The 9,066-nt window shown below is 37.2% G+C and overlaps 1 long non-coding RNA gene across 1 annotated transcript; it reads right to left on the bottom strand.

Moving 5' to 3' along the window:
• Nucleotides 1-261: 261 nt before the first annotated feature.
• LOC141544584 (uncharacterized) lies at nt 262-8,362 on the bottom strand. Its single transcript, XR_012482663.1, has 4 exons — nt 7,904-8,362; nt 7,435-7,588; nt 2,438-2,552; nt 262-558 (listed from the first exon to the last, which is right to left on the bottom strand). It is a non-coding gene; the product is annotated as an uncharacterized LOC141544584 (long non-coding RNA).
• Nucleotides 8,363-9,066: the final 704 nt, after the last annotated feature.

Here is a 9,066-nt window from a genome sequence, read left to right as displayed (position 1 = left end):
ATTAATATCTGAATCAGTGGCAAGAGTATTCATCATGATAAGCTCAAGGATCCATATAAGTATTTTATCATATCATTCCTTTATTTGCATTTATCAATGTGCATATTCTTAAGGGAAATTGAAACATGGAACAGAAAATACATGCTACAATCCTTATTAAGATTATTTCATAAAGAGAATCAACTGAATTATGAAAGTTCAAAACTTCTATGGGATAATCTTAACTAATTCAAAATCAATAAAAAAAAAAAAACCTGCAAATCGTAATCACCAATACACAATGGTTAATATGCCCACATGAGCTGTTTTTTCTCTTGCAGAGTCATAAATAGGGATTTTTTTTTCTTTTCATACCTGATGTGTGTTGACATTTTTCACCCCTTTTCAATGATGTTCAGATTCAATTATTGTTGTTCACTAAGTGTTCCATGATTTAAATTGTTTTTATTGCTTTTTTTTCTTTTAAAGTTTTAATTACTGTACTTTTTATAGTCATCCAAGGCATTAACATTTGCTCCATTCTTTAGGAGAAATTGTGCCATTTCACAATTCTTTGCTCTAATTGCAAAAAAAAAAAAAGTGGTGTAAGTCCTTCCTGCAAAGTCACAATAAAGATATTGTTATATTAAGTAAGCATTTTATATTTAATTTAATTCAACTTATGACATTTTATAAACATCTTGTGAATTTGCTAATGAAGTGGTAAGAAAGCATGGCACAATGAAACATTGGAGAAGACTAGAGCATAAATCTTATTTCTGTTAGTTAATTTCTATGTGATCAGAAAGCAAATTATTTCAGCTCTCTGGACCATAAGTTTCCTTACATGTAAAATGATAGAATGAAACTAGATATCTTTTGGATTCTTTCTAGTTATTAGTATGTATTCATAATTTGTAAGAGACCAATTCCTATTATTTGATGAGTATATTTCCTTTCTTGCCATATTATTGTCCAGATGCAGACAAACTTATTTCCTCAAAACTCTATTAAGATAAAGGCTATATCCTGGCTGGCTTTGAAGTTGACTATTTTTACCCATTCTCCTCAGATGCAAACAAACTCAACAGCAACACCACCAACAGCAGCAGCAAATAAAACACTTTAAAAAAATATTGCCCTGAGCAAGTTAAACTTGGAAAAAAATGATTTACCTAGCACTTTCCCTCTTTTACCAACCTTCCTAATATATTCTTTGTTTTTTTCTCTCCCAAGTGGCAATGACTAAGAATTAAGACTTTACTGAAAAAAATCAGGAATCATTCAGACTAGAAAAAGAAATTTTTAGTCATTAGGATAAAGAAAACATATATTTAATTTTTTCCTGTGAAAATTCTGTCTCTGTGTAGTTAAGACTCAGTAGGAACAAATTTCAAAAGGTTTTTCCTAAAAAATCATGACATTTCTTCATGACAAATTGACATTGCTAAGTTCTATATAGAAAAGAGCATTGTAGATAATATCTGCTAATACTAGTTTATCATTCTGGGGAGCAGACCTAATATATCAAGCAGAGAAGATTCTGGAGAGATGGATGTGATAGAATAGTCAGCTAACTAGTAACAAAGTCAGTGAGACCTAGATTCAGGGCCTTCAGCTGACACACACATGCTGACTGGGTGACCCAGCAGCACTCCAGGACTCTCCCTAACATTGGATTTCTTAACATTTTGTTTGTCATGCACTCCTTTTCAGAATAATATTTTTAAATACCTAAAATACATAGAAAACAAACAAAACCAATTACATTGAAATAAGCATAAACATAATGTAGTTTTTTTTTTTTTTTAAGTTAATGAATCTCAGTTGAATCCACACTCTAAGATTAAAACATAGAGCAAGCCCTGAGCTAAATCAATAGAGGGAATTTCCTTCTTAGGAATTCCACTGTGAATGAAATCTCTTCCAGTGTCATGTGTACTCTCCCTGACTTCCTCACCCCTCCATCCTACATTAGAAAATTTCAAAGACTAATGAACTTTGATTACAGGATAATTTTAAATTATTTTCACTAAAGAAATGCTTCCAATTAAAAAATATGTACATTGGACACTATGATTTTTTTAGCTGATAATCGACTTTATTATACAAGATTGTTAGTTTCTACCTTGTTTTTTGCTTCAATATCAGCTTTATATTGAAGCAGTTTTGCTGCCATGTCTATGCCCTGAAAAAAAGGCAACATAGTGAAGAGCATTGTTACTGCCATCCCTAAGATTAGGATTTGCACCATGTTCAAGCAAGATAGTAGCACACTCCTCCTGCTCACACTGTATTGCCTGTCAGTATAATATATCCAAAGAAATAATAACATAATGTAAAGTTGAGTATATTCAAAAATTATTAGTGATATTTAAATAAGTTACTAATTTTTGATTTTCTTAAAGGCAGAAATCTAATTCCTTTTCAATGAACAGCATGGTTAACTAATGCATACCTTCATTAAAGGTGTTTGACTGTCTCTGTCCAACAAATCCAGTTCACATTTTCTCTCTACTAAGAGAGACACAACATCTGGATGTCCATTAGCACAGGCCAGATGAAGAGATGTTCTATAGAAATGAGAGAGCAATGTGATTGTTTGATAATATACTACAGCAATCAATATTGTGCCATTGTTAACTTAATTAAATTAATAATGTATTATTCTTATGCCTAAATTGTAAATCATTTCTAAAGTAAATGGCCACTAATGTCACCCAAATAAATACAAAATATGCATTAACTCTCATAGCTGGACAAAAAATCGCTAGAGCAGGAAAAATATATCTAGCAAATAGATGTAGATTTCACTACAGAATAGCAGGGGAACTTTGCTCAGGTTCTGACCTGGGCTGCTTCACCTCATGAGTTCAAGAGATCTGCTAGCCTCAGCCTCCCTGTAACTGGGATTATAGGTGGACTTCACCATGCCTGGTGGTTAAGTCTATATTTTTTTCCATTAAGATATCCATCCGCAACTACAAAATATTTAGTGAAGCAGCTGCCTCATCAAAATCCCTTACATATTTACACATTGGATCTTTATACTAGCACATGCACACATGTGTGCATTCTCTACCAATACTTACTGAAATGCACCATTGTACAGTTGAAATGGCTCTAGGTTGCCACAGGCTATTCCAGCAGGGTAAACATTTTGGCAGTTCTGCCATGGTGGGAAGGGTTTGTAGTAAGGGCCTGGTTTGTCTGTTGTCTGCAGACCAACCTAACTCAGGTCATAAAGATTGGTCAAAGGAGGATGGAGTTTTATGGATGATATATTTCAAAGTACATCTTTGTTGTTTAGTCATCTCAGTCCTGTTTGACTTTATGTCTCCTCATGTTGAGTTTTCTTGCTAAAGATACTGGAATAGTTTGCCATTTCCTTCTCCCAGCTCATTTTACATATGAGGAAACTGAGGCAAACGAGATTGAGAGTCTTGCCCAGAGCCACACAGCTAGTATCTGATACCAGACTTGAGCTCCACAAAGATAAGTCTTCCTGACTCCAAGCCCAGCATTCTATTCATTGAAAACCTCCTGCTCATAGCTGACCTTCTACACCAAGTTGTAAAGAGGTTGTGTTATGTGTTGGTGGAGGAAATATCCATAACAACAAAATCATGCATTACTGAAGTAATGAATGTTCATATAAATTTTCATATAGATATATTTTAATTTTTTCTTGTTTTTCAGAACTCCCTTTTTGCCTTTTCCTTCTGGCCTTCTCTCAGAGCGTCTAAGGTAATCAGAAGGGAAGAGATTTCTTCCTCCCCCATCCTCCCAGCTGCAATGGTGACATGCTTGGATGTATCTTGATAAGAAGGAAAACTAACATCTATTATGTGTCTACTATGTTCCAGAGACTATGTTCAGCATTTTTCAAATATTTTATCATTTGATCTTTGGGAAGTAGGTATTATTATCATCCTCATGCTTGAGGACACTGAAGAAGCTGATAAACAAATTTGCTCAGGGTCACATAACTAGAAAGTATATATAAATCCAGGTCTTTCTAGTAATTAGTATTTAGCAATAGTACGAACTAGTTCTTAAATCAGTAATCAAACAAAACAGAAAAAATAACACATAAGACATTTGCATCTCTTAAAAAGTTAACTGCTAATGATTTTCAAGCTTATTTAGAAAAGGGAGAGATGAAGCCTTTTATTATTGAGAATATGAAGGGAACTTTTAAAAAAATTGAAATTTTTAAAAAAAATTATTAATTCAGTTTACACTACAAATTTTAACTTTCTTAATCCAGATGTACTCCTTGTTTTACTCAGAAAAGGGATAAGCAAAATTAAAGGAAGACAAGATAAAATGATATTCCAGGGAAGGAGTTGGCAGAAAGGATAATGGAATTATAAAAAGGTGTTTATATTTGTGAAATTGCTTAAGTAGGAAACTAAGTAATGAGTAGTGAAAGAAAGGAAGTAAAGCAGCAAAAAAATTCTCATAATAGAGGAAAAGAGGGTGAAAAAGAAAGATGCTTGGTAAACAGTCATGCTGAGTGGCACCGTGATGGGAGGGCAATTTGGTTGCTGTGCATTTTCAGGGGAGAATATAACCATGAAATACAGGGGAAAAGGGAAGACTCTGAGTCAGTTTTCAATGAATTCATAAGCAGCTGATGGTTAGAAATTCAATGTTCATCATTTTGAGGATGTCTCCAGATTAAGTATAGTAAAAACTTCAAACTGGTGGATAATTAAATAGTGACATTCTGTTTAGGCTCATTTGGCAGTGGTTCTCTGACCACTATTGAACAAATTTAAAAGTATCTCAACCTTGAAAAAGGGATTAACATTTTCTTTGAATTGTTATACTGTGTGGCTAAAGGATGTTCATTTTTCTTTAGTTTTAGGAAAAAAAAAACATATTAAGCCAAGAGTTACTTATAATAATTTCCATGAACATTACTGTATTTAAATAAAATTTAATAACCACATCAAAAAAGTATGCATGATAATTATTTTATCTATCTATTAATATATTCTGAAAGTAATTCAACTACAAATCAGTATATCCATTAGAAGAAAATAAGTAAGGATAGTCAGCCAATTATTAAGTCAGTCATTTCAGGGAGCCAATACCTCTGTTGCTTTAGCCTATGGGGATATTCTCACTTATCCACACTTACTTGTGGCTTTGTAAATGTTAAGCCAGGCACACTGATGTACGGCTGTGCATGCACAAGTACCATGCCAGTACCTTTAGGATACTTGGCTTTTAGGATAAGGGAAAATATTAAGAAAAAAAAATCAAAATATAGCCTGTCATTTTTAATTTTTCAAGCTAATGAATAAGTGATATTGGAAATGACATGAAAAAATAAGTTTAAATCAGGACAAGACTTTATTGTTTCTAAGAATGCATTTAATTACTTGCATATTTTCACCAATTAAGAAGCAATATAAAATACAATTTGGACAAGTGAATAATGTACTTTGAACCATCAAGTTTCTAGAAAGGACTCCACAAATTTTCAGTATTTAATAAACAACAAAGTCCTTTGAAAAATACATAAGAAATTTAATTTCCCTATGTATGATTTTTGTGATTCGTGGTTAAAGATTCTCTTGCATACATTGTTTCATAAAATCAAGAGTGGTAGCACAGTATGGTGGACAGAAAACTATCCTGGAAGTTTGCAAGACCTACTAGGTGTTATATTTTACATACACTTCCTATATAGGACCTGTGCAGATCAGTTAACCTCTCACTGACCAATACAATTTTCTAAATTCAAAGTTGCAGAAAAGATACTGTCAAGGGAATTCCCTTTTATCAGTAAAACTACTTAAACAGTCCTCATCCCATGAGACACTCTAACATACACTTTTCATTGGAAAGCTATATGAGGTATGCTGAGAGAGTAATAAAGCTGTTTCTATAAACTACACATGAAAAAAGTCTCCTTACATTAGTCATAACTTAAAGCCATTATATTTCTTCAGCATACAGGTTATCACTCCCTCAAACATACTCACTTCATAGTTGCTCAACTTCCACATTTCATATGATCTACTTCATCTTATCTCAGCCAGATAAAGACAGACCTTTGACCACCCACAAATGCAGCACTGCTGTCCTTTCAAATCCTGTTTCTTTGATCTGATCACAATCTATTGTCAGTCCATGTCTTCCTTTGCTTTGCAAACTTGAATTCTGTTTTTCAGCCAGACCATGATTTCTAATCCAAGGCCATCACCCCTGCATTAGCTATACTCTTCTCCTTTCTTTATCTTGACTCCTTGGTGAACCATTCAATGTGGCTGTTCAACTCTCCCTTGTCTTCCTTTAAATCTATTGCTCATGTATTATATTGCCAACAATGTTCTTCTAGGCCTCGATCTTTCTATGAAGATGTCAAATAAGGCTGGAAAAAAAATCATGCACCTGTGCTTACTAGGGCCACTGAAAATTTGTCCCATGAGCTCAATTGGGTTCTCCAAGACAATCCTTTCATATTATACTTCCCTAAATAATTCATTATGCCATTTACCACAATAGCTCTTCCAAACCTTTTCATCTCAAACCTTTCATAGTACACACACACTCTGCTGCATCTTTTCAGCTAAAAATCTTGGCTTATATTTACTGGGGAAAAACAAAACAAAACAGGTCATTCCCCGAAATCTCCCCCTTTTGCCCTCCTCACCTAATTCATCTGGAAATGCCTCCTATGAATATTTTTCCTTCACCTATCTCATTTGAAGAGGTAGCCCTTTCCTTGCCAATGAATTATTCCTCTTCTCACTTATCTCACTCTTTCACTATATCCTATTTCCCTGCTTGCCTACAAACATGCCCTTGTCTTCTCCCCCAATCCTCAAAGAAATTGCCTTTGATCTATCCATCCCTACTATCATTCCACATCTCTCCTGTCTTTTGTAGCTAAATGCCATGAGAGAGGTGTCTCCATTTCCTCTCCTCTCATTTTCTTTTAACACTCACGCTTTCTTCTAAATTCTTCACATGTTAATGGATCTCTTAATTGCCAAATCTAATCGTCTTTTCTCAATTCTCTTTTTGCCTCTCTGAAGCCTTTCAAACTGTAGCCTTTTTCTCCTTGATATTCCCTTCTCCCTAGGTTTTGTGATATTCCCTCCTCTCTAGTTTTTTAATACTACTCTGTCTCCTGGTTCCCAAACATCCTTTCCTCTGCTTCAGAGGCTGCCTTTTTGATTAGCTCCCTTACCTGACTGACCTCCTAGAATGGAGGGGCAATCCATGCTCCCCCATTCCTTTGTATCTGTTGCTGTGAGCCTTGTGCCTGATATACAGAATAGATCTTAATAAAAGCAGCAGTTTTCTGCCTTGAAATTTTTACTCTTCACATATTGCATCCATCTTGGGGCATGTAAGTGGCACAATGAATAAGAGTTCTGGGTTTGGAGTCAGGAAGACATCTTCCTGAGTTCAAATCTGATGTCAAATACTTACAGTTGCGTGATCCTGGGCAGGTTATTTAACCCTGATTGCCTCAATGTCCTCATCTGTCAAAATGAGCTGCAAGAAGGAAATGGCAAACCATTCCAGTAGCTTTGCCAAGAAAATCCCTCACATATCCTTATGGACAGTCACAGTCGTTTTGGACCTGTCAACATTTCAGCAGAAAAGATTAGTATTTTTTCCCATGTTACTATGATTAAAAATATGCCAGTTGGACCCTGGCTAAAGGCAAAGGAAGGAGTTTCCAATTCATTAAACATGGACAGGCCGGAGGGAGGAGGTGGCCCAGCTTCTGGGACTTGCTATCCAATCTCTAGAGAAGCAAAGTGCTGAGGAGGTTTGATTTCCAGGGGGTTAATTGGGGGGTGGTGGCACGGACTCAAGTGGAGGGATGGGGGGCATATCTTAGGTTCCTCGGGTGGGATCTTCTCCTCTCCCCTCCCCCAACCTTTGCTCTTACCGTTTCTCTCTATCCGGATCATTTTCATTGTTTTTTTCCCAACAGCAACAGATGCTGCACTGTGGCCACATCCCCTAACAAGGCAGCTTTGTGGATCTTCCGAAGGTCCTTGCTCTGGATCACGTATCCTGGGACGTAGCTGGACGTTTGGACCCCAAAGAAAATCGGCAGCTTGATGGAGGGGCCAGGTGGGAATTGCTCTTTCTGGCCGAAATCAGACATCATCTTCATGCTGGAAGCAGGCTTCAGGGCGGGGAGGGAGAACCCACGGGGGAGTTCTCTCCCGGCCCCTCAGCCTGCTCCGAGGGGGGATTAAAGGGGAATTTGAAGGGGGAATTAAAATGGGAATTAAAGGGGAAAGAAAAGGGAGAAATAACCCGAGGACAGAAGTTTAGAGACCACTGAGGCCGCAGCAGTTAGAACCGATTTGCCTCTAGAGAGCAACCCTGGCAACCACAAGAGGGGACCTGAACAGCCCGTGCCTTTGTCGGCTCCTCGCTCACGGGGATGCCATAGTCAAGTCACGCACTGGTGAGTGCTCGGGTGCTGGGTCCCTTAACTCTCAGCTCGAGGAATCCAGAGCTCGAGGCGCTCGAGGGTGGGTGAGCTCCTGGTCTCCCATTCGAATCTCGGCACCTGCTCTGTTGCTTACTTTTGTATTAGGCAAAACTCGTCCTCTCTGAGCGTCGGTTTCTTCTGTAAAATCAGATTCTACTCGGTAATCTGCCAAGTCTCTTGCAAGCCTTTAACAATTCTGTGAAGCTAAAGGCGGAGCCAGCCTGAAAAGGACCCTAGAGGCCCGGATGGACAAATGCAGTCTAGGTGTCTCTTCTGATTCTTCCTTCCCTTCTCCCTCCCCTTCCACCTTCCTTCCATTCTACTGCCTTCTAGTGTGTCGGGGAAGGATTTGTACGGGACGATGGACCCCTGGTCTCAACCAGGCAGCTCTGGGTTCAAGCCCATTCTCTACATAATTTTCCTTAATGCTGCTATAATTAATGGGGGGGGGGTCAGAAGGGAGGAGAGGGATTTCAGCAGTTCAATAGAAAAAGATGTACCACTTTTACTTGAAAGATGTAAACATACCCAGAGACTTTAGAGGGCATCTAGAGGGTAATAGACCCATTCAACTCTGGGCTGAGATCCTGTCCAGAATATTGTGT

The sequence above is a fragment of the Sminthopsis crassicaudata genome, chromosome 5, assembly GCF_048593235.1.
Source record: "Sminthopsis crassicaudata isolate SCR6 chromosome 5, ASM4859323v1, whole genome shotgun sequence".
Classification (NCBI taxonomy): Eukaryota; Metazoa; Chordata; class Mammalia; order Dasyuromorphia; family Dasyuridae; genus Sminthopsis; species Sminthopsis crassicaudata.
The sequence above is the reverse complement of the archived record's forward strand: the minus strand, read 5'-3'. Positions and strand labels throughout refer to the sequence as shown.